Source organism: Uranotaenia lowii, chromosome 2 (genome assembly GCF_029784155.1).
Source record: "Uranotaenia lowii strain MFRU-FL chromosome 2, ASM2978415v1, whole genome shotgun sequence".
Classification (NCBI taxonomy): domain Eukaryota; kingdom Metazoa; phylum Arthropoda; class Insecta; order Diptera; family Culicidae; genus Uranotaenia; species Uranotaenia lowii.
In genome coordinates this window covers 79,184,303-79,201,148 of record NC_073692.1, presented here as the reverse complement: position 1 = coordinate 79,201,148, position 16,846 = coordinate 79,184,303, and positions in this window count along the sequence as shown.

The window sequence follows — 16,846 nt, the reverse complement described above, 5'->3', positions numbered from 1 at the left end:
GTTGATGTCCGTGGATTTGTATGTGCCATTTTAAAAATGTCTAGAACGTTTTGGCGAAACTGGGCTGCACAATTAAAATGATTTTAGTCTCAAAAGAATGCATTTTTTTTTCTACACAACCCTTTCAAAAACGGGAAAAAAACAAAATAGTTGAAACCGTTTTCTTTACCAAATACATATCATACTTATTATGGCATAAAAAAAAGTTGCTAGTGGCGCCTCGAAGCAGCAGCACCAGCAATCATTTATAAATTGAAGATAATCAAAATAAAAAAATAATATTTTTATTAACTCGAGAATTGAACCAAAACCCTTCAGATCCCAAGTTGCAAGCGCTATCCAATAAACCATCGGCACGCTTGATTGAAAGCGGCTCAAACTCAAATAGGTAAAAGGCATTACTAAGACGCACCGTGGTCTGGGCAGTTTCTCAGTCTGCTGGGGCAAATACGGCAACAGTGTTTATATCTTACACTTCTTGCTTTTCAATGCAGCAAATGGCGGATGGGCGTTTCCTTCAGAGTCCGCCATGCCTATAGACATTATAATTTCATTTATGAAATTATAGTGTCTAAAGCCATGCCGGGTGTCAACAAAATGCAGAGCCGTACAGGAAACTGCGTTGGGGGGGAATTTATATGAAGATCTTATGACCCTCGTTTTTTTTACTCGTGTTGAAGAATGAATTTATGTTTTTTTTTTCATTTCTACATACTCATACATAATTTAGATTCAATTTCAGATGCAGAATTCAGATTCAGTTTTCAAATTCAGGATACAGGTTTAGGAATCAGAATTCAGGATTCAAAATTCAGAATTCAAAATTCAGATTCAGAACTCATATTCAGATTCAGAATTTAGATTCAGAATTCAGATTCAGAATTCAGATTAAGAATTCAGATTCAGAATTCAGATTCAGAATTCAGATTCAGAATTCAGATTCAGAATTCAGATTCAGAATTCAGATTCAGAATTCAGATTCAGAATTCAGATTCAGAATTCAGATTCAGAATTCAGATTCAGAATTCAGATTCAGAATTCAGATTCAGAATTCAGATTCAGAATTCAGATTCAGAATTCAGATTCAGAATTCAGATTCAGAATTCAGATTCAGAATTCAGATTCAGAATTCAGATTCAGAATTCAGATTCAGAATTCAGATTCAGAATTCAGATTCAGAATTCAGATTCAGAATTCAGATTCAGAATTCAGATTCAGAATTCAGATTCAGAATTCAGATTCAGAATTCAGATTCAGAATTCAGATTCAGAATTCAGATTCAGAATTCAGATTCAGAATTCAGATTCAGAATTCAGATTCAGAATTCAGATTCAGATTCAGAATTCAGATTCAGAATTCAGATTCAGAATTCAGATTCAGAATTCAGATTCAGAATTCAGATTCAGAATTCAGATTCAGAATTCAGATTCAGAATTCAGATTCAGAATTCAGATTCAGAATTCAGAATCAGAATTCAGATTCAGAATTCAGATTCAGAATTCAGATTCAGAATTCAGATTCAGAATTCAGAATCAGAATTCAGATTCAGAATTCAGATTCAGAATTTTTGTAAATTTATTTTCGGCATATCGGTGAAAAATTTAGATTCATGGAGAAAGAATATCAGAATTAAAAATTGATGAAGCTGGATGTTGCGAGGTAAAGTATGGTGTACGTTAATAAATTTTCCTTGCAAAAATGTTCTTTCGCTCTTTTCATCATCCGTAAAATTTCTCCTCACTTTATCAATTTTCAATTCTGGAATTGTTTCTCCAAGAATACCAATTTGCACAGTTTTTGATAAATTTGCGATGACTTAAAGATCATTACGCATGAAAACACGATTTTGTTTTGTGAAAACTTTTTTTCACAATTTTTCTGAAATTAAGTTTGCTGCATACTTTTAGGGGTAAAACCATACTATTAAAAGTTGTAAAATCCGAAATCATAAAAAAAAATTTGGATGAAAGAAATTTCAATGTTGAAAACCGTGTGATGCAAAACAATCAAAATGAGATTTACAAGATTAAGAATTCAGATTCAGAATTCAGATTCAGAATTCAGATTCAGAATTCAGATTCAGAATTCAGATTCAGAATTCAGATTCAGAATTCAGATTCAGAATTCAGATTCAGAATTCAGATTCAGAATTCAGATTCAGAATTCAGATTCAGAATTCAGATTCAGAATTCAGATTCAGAATTCAGATCCAGAATTCAGATTCAGAATTCATATTCAGAATTCAGATTCAGAATTCAGATTCAGAATTCCGATTCAGAATTCAGATTCAGAATTCAGATTCAGAATTCAGATTCAGAATTCAGATTCAGAATTCAGATTCAGAATTCAGATTCAGAATTCAGATTCAGAATTCAGATTCAGAATTCAGATTCAGAATTCAGATTCAGAATTCAGATTCAGAATTTAGATTCAGAATTCAGATTCAGAATTCAGATTCAGAATTCAGATTCAGAATTCAGATTCAGAATTCAGATTCAGAATTCAGATTCAGAATTAAGATTCAGAATTCAGATTCAGAATTCAGAATTCAGATTCAGAATTCAGATTCAGAATTCAGATTCAGAACTCAGATTCAGAATTCAGATTCAGAATTCAGATTCAGAATTCAGATTCAGAATTCAGATTCAGAATTCAGATTCAGAATTCAGATTCAGAATACAGATTTAGAATTCAAATTCAGAGTTCAGATTCAGAATTCAGATTGAGAATTCAGATTTAGAATTCTGATTAAGAATTTGGATTAAAGATCAACCTGGAATTTGAAATTGGAACTTATATTCAAATATTAGACTAAGTGTTGTAACTCAAAATTCAAACTTTAGAATCAGAATAAGATTTCAGATTTAGTTTACAGAATGAGATTAATCATTTAATAGTCATATTACTTTCCCCTCCTTTTGTGGGAATTTTTCCTCTATGCATGGTTGAGCTCTAAAAAAGGTATCATGCTAGGGCACGCGTCACGGCTATCCATCAATATTGTAGTTGGTTTTACTTATTCAGTAAAAAAAAAGCATAAAAAAACAGTAAGATTCGAACCGTGACCAGCAACGTGAAAGTTCTGGTTGCTACCACGGCACCATTTCAGCGTGTTATAAATCTTGGAAATTCTACTGTTTAAATACCATTCTTTCCATACATAAAATGAGCTCCTTACATACCAGTTCGCTTTTCCCCAAAAAAAACGTATCAGGCATCATTTTTTTATATTGAGATTGGAATTTTTCGTGTTTGAATATCTGAAATCATACTTATATGATTCAGAGGGAAGGAATCTATCATGTATATTCTATATTATTTTATATATTTCCAAATATAATTTAAACTCTGTTAGAAAGGCTCCAATCCACTGTTAAGTGTATTAAATCGGGTTTTTAGCTTAGCTGTCGCTTTTAGGATGGCTGCATCGTCGACCAGAATACCATTCAAAAATGACCCTAGGGGTGATATATTTCCGACAGCCCTGGCCAGTTGCTCCAAGGAAATTTCCCCAGTGATGAAGATTCCAGAAAATTTCTCGGCAAAAAGTTCACAAATTTCTGGATCAGAATTCGCTGTGTCGCTGTCAAGGAACATGTGAGACGGAAGTTCTGGTTCTTTCCGTTGATTTTTTACGTGTTTCCAAAAGGATTTCGGACTGGTCTTAAAAACTCGTAACCGGTTTAGATAATTTAAGTAGCAACGCTTACTGACTTTTTTATAAGCAGAGTTTAGTTTGCGTATTCTCCCTTAGTGAAAGGGGATTTGTGCTTGTTGTAGTTTCGGAGTGCACGTTTTTTGGCCGTCTTCAGTCGCCGCAGTTCTTTAGTGACCCAGGGAGCCCGTAGATTTGTAGCCACCCTACGTTTCGGATCCACGTTCTTGAAATCTTGATAGAAGGATGCCGTTTTCGTCACGGGGGCAAATATCCCTTCGGCATCGAGAGAGACCACTAAGGCTGGGTGATGTGGAACAGCTTTGACAAGGGGAGCGGGTGCTAAGTCAATCGATTTTCGTTCTCGATATTATTTATCTGACGTAAAGTCGCTGTACTAAGGGCGTCTAAGTATACGCTGGAAGATGCAGAGAACGAAGAACGCATAGGATCTGGAAACAGAAAGCCACTTCGAGAGGAGCACCATTTTAGGCCGGGCATGTTGAAGTCGCTAATGACGAGTCTGTTATCTTCAGGAGATCAAAAAGAGCTGAGTTTAGACAGGCAACGCGAAAAGCACTCTGCTAATACCAGGTCGCCATTATCCGAACCTAAGCTTAACAAATATTTTTCCGCATGCATTCGGGTCGTAAATATCCAAGGGCAAATGCGGGATATCTTATCTTGAAACTTTGCAAAATCACGGCATTCAATTTTAAAAATCTACTACCCAAAGTTCTGGCAAGATCCATGTTAATTTGGGAAATATTCAATAAAAACAAGAAGAAAAACACTTGAAAAATTTTATTTTTTATCAAAACACATCAGCTAGTTTTAAACCATATTTAGATCTTTAAATCATATTTTAGGTTTCCGAAAAATCGTTCATGTTTATTTTGATAGAATTCGCTCAAAACATTTTTTGGACGCCTACTACATTATTCTGATGACTCAAAATTTTCTTTAATATTGAAAACAAAGTGATCATTTAGAGAGGGGTTTGAGGATGACCCCCACCCCCCCATGGGGGTCCAAAAATGTCAAGCTGAATGTTTTTCTCCAAATTCATAATTTTGAATTCTTAATCAAATTTTGATAAACGACTAAAGTAAATCAAAAGAAAAAAATTCGAATCAGAATTCAGAACTGAGGCCAAAACCACGAAATCAATCCCTGGTCTACAGTTCTACAACAGCTTTTCAAAACAAGAATACTCACTTGTTGATAGATATTTAAAGACTGTACTCGAAAATCGCTATCAAAATCAAAAATTTAATTTGTGTACAGTCCTTAGTCCCAAACTTCGAATTTTCAATACGGTTAGGCTCATAACGGTTACCAGATTGCTCGGATTTTGTCCAAACTTTTTCATTTCATTGGCGAAAACAATGAAAAATTTAAATAGCGTTAGGTATCACAACTAAATAACAATTTATTGAGAAAATTTGATCCAAATCAATTGCCTGATGTGTTTCGAGGAAAAAAAAACTATTTTTCGAGTTTTTTTCTTCTTGATTTTGAGCAATTCTTAAATTTGACTGGATATTGCCCAGATTTTGGGTTGTAAACTTTGAAATTGAATGCCCTGATTTTGCTAGGTAGCCAAATTTGCCCTGCACGGATAGGTGTGGAATAATGTCTGGTTAGCTTAGTTTTGAATTATTTCCTATTTTCAGATTCCAACTTTTTTATAAATCCAAGTTTGTTTCCTGTGATCGGTTTGAGGAATTTGTATTCAGTTCATTATTCTGGTTTTTCAGTTCACTTCATCATTGGGTTAAAATCCTAATTCGAATCTTGGTTTTGCATTTGGAACTAATATTTGATCGGTTTTTTTCTACGTTCAAAACTCATCATTCCGGAATAATGAAAGAAAACATTCAAAATTAGAAACCATTTTTAAGATTTGAATTTGAAATGCTTACTCTTAATTCTTAGGCAGAATTAAAACCTTTAAAAGTTTCATAATGGTGATCCAGAAATGAAGCATCAAAGTATCCTCATACGGAAATTTCATTCAGATTCACTAGTTGAATTACGAATAAATAATTGAAAAAAAAATTTATATAGAAATTTAAAGATTAAGAATTTAAATAAGAGATTTCTGGTGAACGATATTGTTTAAAATTGCCCTTATTGGATCATTATTATTGGAAGTTTTTGTTTTTAATTTAGATTAATAAAAATCGATTTTTATTCAGATTCACTATGCAGACAATTCAGAATCTGAATTAGAATTTCAAATAGCCAAAGAAAGAAACACTGAGCAGGTGAGTATATTATTGGAAAATAAGATCTGAATTTCCAAGATTATATTGTCTGGAAAATCTAATTTTTAATTTTAATCTTTTTACTGGATTTTATTAATGAAATAAATTATTAATACAAATTACTGGTTGATAGAATAACTTGAACTTAATTTTCAAGTTTGGTTAACTTCAGCTTGAAATATATTTTATCGGTTTGTTAATTAACATTATTTATATTGTAGATTGTGTCGAATCCGCCAGTTAAATCTTTTCCTAGGCAGCTCACAAAATTTTTAATCTAGCACATCTGTATTCTCCAATAGCCGAAGAACAACTGACTCTCCTCTTTGCATGCTCTGAAAATTCTGAGTATACACGCTAATACTTAAACCCCAAACTTAAGTTTGTTGCTAACCATTCTAAGTTGAGTGTGAAAGGTATTTGTGAATAAGATCAGTATGTTGTTTATTCTTATTTCATCTATTCTCTACAGAATAGTATCCATCTGAGCATCGATATTATGATGCCAGTAATTCATCTATTGTTATTTCAAGAATATTTTAGCGGAAAAGTTGTTATTTTAAAAGTAGAATACCTTTCCAAACCGTCTTGGACTTTAGCATGTGCGCCGGTCATCAGTGTTGTTTCCACGTTTTGATCACCTCACGATTGTCCGTCAGGATGCCTCCGTCCTTATTCCGACACATTTCGGCTTGCGATACGAAGCCTTTAACCGAGGCGGGTGTCGGTTTCGGATTGCGGAGAGTTTTGGGCGCATCTTCACCATCACTAGATAGTGGTCTGACTCGATGTTGGCGCCTCGACAGGATCTGACGCCGATGATGTCCAAAATGTTCCATCTGTCTATTAAAAAGTGGTCGATCTGTGACTGCGTTTGGTACGGTGATCTCCAGGTGTACTCCAGGCGGTGCTGGAAAAAGGTATAACATGTGGCCATTCGTTTGGAGGCAGCGAAATTGATGAGTCTGAGGCCATTTCCGTTGGTCAGCTGGTGCGCACTGAACTTTCCAATTTCCGGTTTGAATTCGTCCTTGTTGCCGACCAGTGCGCTTAAATTCTAGATGAAAATCTTTGGACAGCAATCCAGCTGCGCGTAGAATTCGTCTTTGTCGTCACCAGTACTCCGAGGTGTGCCCATGAAATTTAAAGATCGGCAGTTCCATTTTCCAAGTTTTCAATCCCAGGTTCTTTTTCGTGGGTCTTTGCCGATTTCCATCCGAAATTCCTTGTGCATTGTTCGCATCCACCGAGGTTGGATACACGATCTCCTCTAAGGTTGTTCGCACCCCAGCTAGCACCACGGAGAGGTAGAGAATCGGACTTGTAAGACAAGACCACTACACGAAGGTTGGGTGCTCATTTTGCCTCAATAAGGTGCTTAGTTTACTCCTACACACTTACATATTTATAATATAAATTTATTTTTTTCATTTCATAACTTACAATTTTGCGAAAGAATGATCTTCTATAGTTTTGAACAATTTTTTGCTATGATTTTTGGCTCTATTTTAAATACACTTGATATTTTGTTTACTACCAATATTAAAATTCTTTTTTGAGATCACAGAATTGTATCTTATCCGTTTGTTATTACTGGACAGTCTTATTGGTAAGTGTGACTTTCAGACAACATAAGTGTTGTCTTAAATGGAAATATTAATCCCTAAAGTCACATGTTTATCATCCGGAATGAAACGGCCACTAGAACAGTGACAACGGAAAGCCCGAATTGCACTTATCTTTTTAAATCACAATCATTCATCAAAACTGGCCGCGTGTGGAAGTCCATCCTGAACCTTCTCGACTCGACGACAGAGGCAATTTGCCTGGGTTTTATTGTTGTAAGAAATTAAACCAAACAAATTTATCCATAAATCAGATTCTGGCCTAGCGCTGTAATTCATATTTTCTTTGGCCGAGCCCAGCAAAAGCGCCAAGTAATCCACTCGCCCGAAAAACGAGGGCTCACATTCAGAGTGGCCACGTCTCAGAGCAGAGCACCGAGCATTAAGCGAAAGCTGCGAGAATGGAGGAAGAATTTTTGAAAGTAAACATCATTTGCACCGCCTAAAGAGAACGACAGCTCAGTCGAAAGAAAAGTGCAAACCGAAAAAATAACAATAAAACACATTACAATAGTCTTATGCTCATGCTCTTGTTTTGGCCCTCCGCGAGAAATGCTCTTCCTCCTGCCCTCTATGCTATGCATCATCACCAGGAACTTTGCAGAAAGATTTTCCCCTTCTCTCTGCGTTGTTCTGACTCTTCCTAGGAAACGGGGAAAACCACACCGCACTAGGCAAAAGTCCACCACACTGGGAAGCTTCTTTTTCGCTGGTCCATAATTTATACTGTCAGCTTTTCACTGCTACAAAATTTAGAAAAAGACCATTAGTTTGTGAGTCGCTCGGTACCAGTATTCCTTGATTTACCACGAACATAAAAATGATTTATTTCTGACATTAAAATAATGCACACATACATACACACACCTAACATACACATTCGCAGGGGGTTGGAACCCTCCCCGCGTGACATGTTGTTACCTACTAAAGATTGTTCTGTTCCCTGTTCCGGGGTTTGTGGAGGGCATCCTTTTCCCTGATGCACGGTGACCGTGAGCTGCGAAAAACACCACCATCATCACGGGACCCCTTCCGGATGCACACATCAAACTCCGGGAAGAACCTTTTTTTTACACAACCACCACACCGGTGTTACGAGATAGTCAGGGATGTAGCTAATTAATTTCTTAAAAGTTTTGGAATGCATTTAGACGGTTGGATTTCAGTCTTTTTCTTGTAGATTTATCAAAAGAACAATACAGTGTTCAGGGGACTTGATCGTTCATTACTTATTTAGTGTTTGACGACTTTAACGTTCATTTAAGGCGATTTAAGCAAGGTAGACGAGGGTTAAACAGTTGCGATGCAATCCTTCCCAAGCGACTAGTTGCTATTCAGCTGGCTAACGGCCTCCCTCACTTCACTCATGCCTGGGAGTGGCTCTTCTACGTCATTTACTATGCCGGCAATGTACATTCTCTCATTGTCTTGATCTCCTGCATGTGCGTCGTTCAGATGCTCATCGAAGTACTACTTCCACCTTTTGATCACCTCACGATTGCTCGTCAGGATGCCTCCGTCCTTATCCCGTCTTATTTCGGCTTGAGGCTCGAAGCCGTTGCGGGATGTTTTGAGCTTCTGATAGAACTTTCGTGTTTCCTGGGACCGCTGCTGCTACTCCAGCTTCTCGAGCTCTTTCTTCTCTAGGCGATGCTTTCTTTCCTGGAAAATCGCGTCATAACAGTAGGGTAAATGATCTTGAGCGGAACCAATTGGCTCAATTCGACGCAACTCGGAACAGTTGATCAAGCGGTATGGCTTTGGGTTACATCCCAACAAATATTTTTTCAGTTCAGCGGATAGATCTTGGTTTTTGCTTTCTAATGATGATTTTTAGAATATTTTAGAGTAAATCCTAATTACTCTAGAGCTGTTTTACTGAAGTAAGAATTCTGATCTTGAGCGGAACCACGCTGATCTTGAGCGGAACCAATATATGATCTTGAGCGGAACCATTTTCTCCTGTCAACATCTTTAATAGCTTTTATTCCTAATACTTGTGTAACTGTGAAAACTTCATTTATATTTCATCTTTGAAGATTTTAAAGTTCAAAAATTAATCTTTTTAAGTGAAAAAAAGAAACTTAGCGTTCCAAAGCTGTTCTCAAAATATCCGTTCAAATTTATTTCTTACTTAAAAAAAGTCCAATTTTCCATTTGATGCACTGTATCCTATTTTGAAAGAATCGATTCTCTAAACTCAAATTTTTAATCACAAAAATTAGGTTCGTTAGTATATTTGATTGATTTTTTGAATGTGCGTGTTTAGGATCATACTGCCCCGAACAACTTTTGAAGGTAACGACAAAGTTAGTAATAAAAAAGAAGATACTTTAAATTACAGATTTGGCAAAAAAAACGGTGCATTGCTCTAAATCAATGTTTTTGAGAAAAAACTCTTTTTTTTATCCTTATTGCCTTAATTCCTTTAACTTTATTGGAAATTCATGAAAATTTGCAACGTTTTTATATTTTAGTTGGGAAAAATCAGTTAACGTTGAAAATCTTTTCATACTTTTCTAATTCAAAGTAAGAAACCTTAATTTTATATTGACCAAAAAAAATTATTATTATGGAAATCCATTCGCAATTAAAAAATTATGTAAAATCTGTAAATATATCAAAATATCGTGTTCTGTGACACAGATTCTGTGATAAAATTTCCTCAAAATTTTGTGAAATAACAGATTTCACTGTCATTTCGGCAACCTTGCTGTAAGCAACTTATTCATAGAATAAAGTTTAAAATAAATTCCAGTTTCTCATGAATCACGTTGACATTTATTTATATTCAAAATTTATTGAAACATTAATTATTTATCACAATTGATAAAACAATTATTTCTCAAACCAATTTCCAGTTCGAGCTCAAGTGTAAAGTCAAATCAAGGAAGTCAAGGAAATCGGATAGGTTTTCAATACCAGGCCACCAATTGAATCGTGAAGTATTATAAAATAGCTCCCGATGTGCTTTGCTACACTTTGTAAAACTAATATGATGTGTGTAAAAAACAATTTGATTTTTTGTTTATTAGATAGTATATCGTTTTCAATTGGAATATGAACATCTAAAACAATCTCTTTAAAAGAAAGCTACTTCATAAAGTACGAATAATAATGGCAATGAAGATTGATTTTTATTCTGAAATAATGATTTAACTTTATTGGCTTCATTAGTTCTCGAATTATGCCAAAAAATATGTATGAAAGCCTTCCTCCTCCTTCTCGTCGTCCCTCTGAAAAAAAGATTCAAAAACACATTTCTTGAACCCCAAAAAATTAAACTTTTTGTGTGTCTAGTTTGGTACGCTGTGACGCCAATTAATTAGTTTTTGTTCTATTCGAACTTAATTTTACATTTTGATAGAATAAGAAATATACAAATGTGCTGCATATATTCAGGGGTATAAACTGCGTGTGAGACATTAGGCATAAGGCAGCGCACCTAGCGGTTTATTTCGGAAGCTAGTAGTTCCGCTCAAGATCGAAGATGGTTCCACTCAAGATCATATTTTACTTTTAAAAACTACGCTATTAATTGATATTCTGATGGAAAACTTGCTACAAAAACCCGAATAATGCTTTTTTACGAGTTTTTCTACCATTTCAATCATTGAGAATTAGTTAACAACGGTCAAGGGTGACATACATTAACGTTAAAAGTCAGCGTAGATTGATGAAAATTGCAGCAGAAATGCATATGTTTTTAAATCTTCTAATAACATTATTTGAGTTAATAAATTTTATCAAAAATGTCAATGTTTGTATGAAAACATCTTGAAAAAGTATTTTTTCAACAGTTTGGTAAGATTCATAAACAATCATTGCCTAGAATTTAGAAAAAGTAAATGGTTCCGCTCAAGATCAGATTTTGACTAGTTCCGCTCAAGATCATTTACCCTATGCTTTGATGTCATGTTGCTCCAGTTGTACGATATTTAACGGACGCGAGCATCGGTTTCGTATGTTGTTCACTATGAAGAGTTTTGGGCTCATCTTCGCCATTACCAGGTAGTGGTCTGCCTCGATTTTGGCACCTCAACAGGATCGTACACCGATGATGTCCGAGAAGTGTCGGCTGTCTATGAAAACTTGGTCGATCTGTGATTGCGTTTTGTTTTTACGGTGATCTCCAGCTGAACTTGTGTGGGAGGCGGTAAAAGCTATTAATTTATAAGTCTGAGGCTGTTTTCGGTGGTCAGTCGGTGTACGCTGAACCCTGCCATTATCGGTTTAAATTCTTCCTCTTGGCCTTCCTGAGTGTTAAAGTCTCCAATGATAATTTTTATATCATGTTTTGAGCAGCGGACGTATTCACGACCCAGCTGCGCGTAGAATTCGTCTTTGTAACACTGGTGCTTTCAAGATGCACCCGAAAACGTGTATCGGTGTATCTGTATCATTCTCATCATTATGAAAACTGTTCCCAACTCCAGTGTTTTCCGGCAGTTCTGTTCTATGATCCAAGTTTCCAATCGGCAATTCTACGTCCCAAGTTTCCAGTCGGTAGTCCTTTTTCGTCGCATGGGTATTTGCCGATTTCCAGCCGAAATTACTTGTTACTAGATCTTTTTTGCTGACACGGGCTCGCAAGGTCCGCTGCCAACAAAACTATCTCGCAGTAGGATCGTCTTCGTAATGTTGCTGTTTTGGGTCTCGAACACTATCCACGCCTCCCCTGCATGAGAAACAGACGCGTGTGGAGCTCTCTATCCCAGTTATCATACGACCAAAGCATCCACTGTTGTTTGGTTCTTGATCATCTCTGAGGTTACTTGCGCCTTGGTTTCACCCTATAATACTACATCAAGGGGTAAGCTGTGCACTTATACATCTCACTCTTTTCCTTGTTCCTCTTTCTCATTTTTTGTCTTTCTTCTATATCCTTTTTCTTCTTCTCCTTTTTTTCCCCCTTTTTTCCTTATTCTCTTTCGCCAACTTCAGACTGGCCCAGAAGTCCTCGAGATGTGTGCCGATTAGGTAACGCTTTCAAAGTAACTCGCGCACAGGGTTGGCATTATTCATCGTCATTAGTCAAATGACTGTGACTGTTGAGCCTCTTGGTCCGTCAAACTCAATTGACTGTTTCTTAACGACCAGTCACTTCGTTTGCCAGTCATTCAACCTCCATTCGTTTGAAGCTAAAAAAATTTCATAGTCAGCATTCACCAATCGCATTCGAACGAGTCGTCGACCGAACTGAAGACGAAAAAGAAACGCATTTATTATTATTGTTGCTCCTGCCAGCAAGCTCGTTTTCAGTTTTTTATTGCTATTGTTGCTCTCTGCCAGCAAGTCGTTCAATTAGTTGTTCCTGCCGTCAGCAGCCGATCGAAGTGTGAAGAGATTTGCCAGTCACTCTCAGGAGAAATTTGACCATGTGTAGGAGCTTCGCCAGTCGCATGATGGAGAAATGTTGATTTTTGTCGTGCTGTATCCGTCATGCGAGTAGTGAGGCTCCGTCAATTGAGAACAGTGCCAGTCGTTTGATGAAACAAAACTAGTCGGGTCAACACTGCTCGCTCCCATCACAGCATCCACTCTCTTAGGATTTCTAACCACCAAAGCATGGCTGATTGAAACACTACCAAGCTGAAATCCCGTCGTCCTCTGGTGGTTTCACCGCAGGAAAGATCGTGAAGCCTTTTAAGCCCCACCACACATATGAGTCCAGATTAGGGTTATACCGCGCCCTAAGATCGCGTTGCTTTTGAATTATGGTGTCATACTAGGCTCAAGATCTAAGCGCCGATGTGGTCTGTGAACCAGAACGGACGCCAATTGTTCTGGTCCGAGTGCTTTGTTTTACGGACTCCACTCCACGTGCACTACCAGGAGTTCACCGAAGTGTCCGGTCTCCATCTTGCTCCCTATATCCAGTTTTTTTGCCGTTTCAGGCAAGCGTCGGACTCGGCAAAGCCATCCGGGGCGACCGATCGTTGGGTTAGCCTACAACCCTTGGCCTGAGGACGACAAGACCGAGCGAAGCAGAAGCAAGGACAGCCGGGTGGCCGAACCACTATCAAGCCACTTCCGGTACTTAGGCAGAAACTGCGGTGAATCCGTGCACCCATGGTGGATAACCAACATACATACTAGGCCCATAACCTTCTTTAAGCTCGTCAAGTTTGGTTGACTATTTCTCTCTCACCGTTCATCATCTTTCCTGATTCGTATAAGATCGCGCATGATTAGCATCGACTATAGCACGAATGTTCTGCTGATTCCTCCGTATCAAGGCATTCCGGGAAATATGGCTAGCTGATAAACTTAAACCGATGAAGGTTTACCCAGTCTGAAAGTCGCAGAATTAGCCAATGCGTCAATCTTGCGTTGTTCGATGCGTCCCATTGCTCCTGCCACTTGAGCATTGACGCTGCTCGTTGAGCTTTACGCACTTCTCTAACAGTTCCTGCTTCGTAACACTTCTTAACTAGGCGCCAGAGTTACATATATCGGCGAGAATCATGCCCGCGATGACAAATGCTGCATCTGCTGATATGGTCCTGTATGCATAGGAAACTCTCATGGCTGTCAGCCGATGTTTGCTCCGTAATTTGAATCTGTTGCGCTTTACCTTTATGGATGAGCTCCTGGCAACTCATCCGTACCGTAGTTTCAACTGTCCCTACTGTAGTCCCTACTGGATTGGTTCCGGAGTTACTTAATGGGACGAAAGTTATCCGTTCGTGCTGGTGAATCCTTTTCTAGGCAGTTCGTTGCTTCTTCAGGAGTGCCTCAAGGAAGTCATTTGGGACCGATCATTTTCGTGATCTATTTTAATGATGTACTCTCGCTTCTCGGTGGCACAAAGCTCGCTTATGCCGATGACCTGAAACTTTTTCACACTATAAACGGCCAAGACGACATCAACTTCCTCCAACAGCAATTCACCGCTTTTGCTCACTGGTGCCATATCAACTGCTTGCCCTTGAACCGCAGTAAATGCTCGGTAATATCATTTACCCGTAAGCGGCATCCTCTTCATGCAGAGTACATCCTCGGAGACCAAACCATCATCCGGGTGGACCATATCAACGATCTGGGCGTTATTCTCGACCGAAGGCTGGAGTTCAAGATTCATACGAACTATGTTGTCGACAAAGCTTCTCGAAGCCCTGGATTCTTGTTTCGTATGGCCAAAGATTTCAAAGACGTATACTGCCTGAAAAGTCTTTATTGTTGCATAGTTCGTTCTATTCTCGAGTACGCTTCAGCTGTTGGTGCCCTTTCTACCAGAACGGAGCTGAAAGAATCGAGGCTATCCAGCGGCGTTTCTTGCGGTACGCTCTACGACACTTAAACTGGCAGGATCCGTTTCGTTTACCAAGCTATGAAAGCCGCTGCCGTCTCATAGGCTTAGATACGCTTCAAGCACGCCGAAATGCTATACGTGCTCTAGTTGTAGCGGACCTTCTAACATCTAGAATCGACTGCCCTGAACTGTTGGAGGCTATACCTCTCAGCGTACGACCCCGAGGATTACGAAACAAGAACCTGCAGCTCTACGTTCCGATTCGCCTGAACAATTACGGGGCTAACAGCGCTTTCATCGGCATTCTAAAAACTTTTAATCGGTTTTCTGAACATTTCGACTTCGACGTCTCAAGGAACGTATTCCGAAGAAAAAATTTAAGTGTACGAAGTATTGTGTAGTCTTATGTTGATATTAATTTTAATTTGTTAGTTAGTAATCATTAGGATCAACATGTGATCCGTTGATGTTTTAAACAATAAACAATAAACAATAAACAGTGCTACGCTCGCAAAGAGACGACTCTTGCTACTCTTTGGACCATGGCTCGAAGATGTCGTGTGTCCTCCAACAGTAATCTCCATGTTCGGCACAACTCTGTTGTTAGTCACGAGCAGAACTTTGGTTTTATGGTGGGCTGTCTGAAGCTGAACTCCCTCCATCCAGATGCCAACTCTTTGTACGGACACCGTTTGATTTGTCAATAGGTGATTTGATTGGTCTTTCAGCGGTACTCTATCGTTAATCCTTCTTCCACACGCCACTAAGCTAGCAAGAAATGTCTTTTCATCGAATATCTGCAATAGCGGCGGCTCTTTGTCTCTCTTCGGATATTTAGGGAGTTCGTGAAGTCTCTCTTGTCTTGTCTACAAGCTCATTTAACAGCCTTTTCCCGTTCCACATATCGTTAGCGGGCTGCCTTGATTGACTCAGTACCTGCATGGTCAGTTTATACTTTCCTCCTTCTTCTACCATCGCCCATCCTCCTAATGTTATCCGAAATCGATTCATTTCTTCTTCCACACATATTTCCGAGAGTACCATGGCTGAAAATCGCCACCATTGGACCCCTCTTATGAGGGTCGCATGGACCTACTGGCCTTAGATAAAACTACTTGCCTTGACTATGTCTTTCTATTTTCTATTGTCTTTTCCAGTGTTAGACCAACAAATTTCTCTCAATCTGAACATTTTGGCTTGAGGCGGCTAGTTTCTCCAACCAGTTGAGCCAACTTTCTTTTCTTGGCAAGGATCAAAATATTACAAATTCCAATTCAAGTCCATGCTGGCCAATCTGGATTGAATTGGGTTACTCTAAACCACCCTGATGAGAAAAAATGAATTAGGAGCGAAATGGCAATGCTGGGGATTAACGGCGGTATGGCTCGCCAAAAAACATCGGCTATTCTCGACTAAGAACTTGATTTGATCTCTTTTCCCAGCCAACCCTCATCATCTGATACGGATCTCTGTAACCAAGTTAGCAGCCCTTGTGGTCAGAGTCAGAGGCGCACTGTAATAGTCAGAGAGTAGTTGTTTTGGTAAAAAAAGTTAACTTTTAAATTTGTTAACGTTGTATGAGATAATACGGTTTTATGTATCAAAAAAGGTCTGATACTATCGATTATTGCCATCTGGGGCGCTGCAATCCATTGGACTGCTATATTGTACTTAAAGCTTAGTTCTTTTAGAAATGGGACATTTACGAATGCCTGTATCTAAAAAACCATTCGTTTGAACGAAATACTTTCTATGAAGAAAAAGAAGGTAATGTTATGAACTTTTATGAAAAAATTTGAAAAAAAATATTTACCGTTTTTTGTTAAAGAAATTTCTACTTTATTCGTGGTATCTCCCATTGGCCGGCGCACACTTTTTTCAGTCATGGTATTGATCAGTTTCTCCAACTTATACTTCGTAAAATTTATATTTTAGGTAGCTTCACCCTCCTTCTTCAATTTCTGATACTTTTTGGTCCAATTCTTCTCTGGACACTGGAAACTGGAAGCATTTTAGTGGATACAGTTGTTTCGAAATGAAC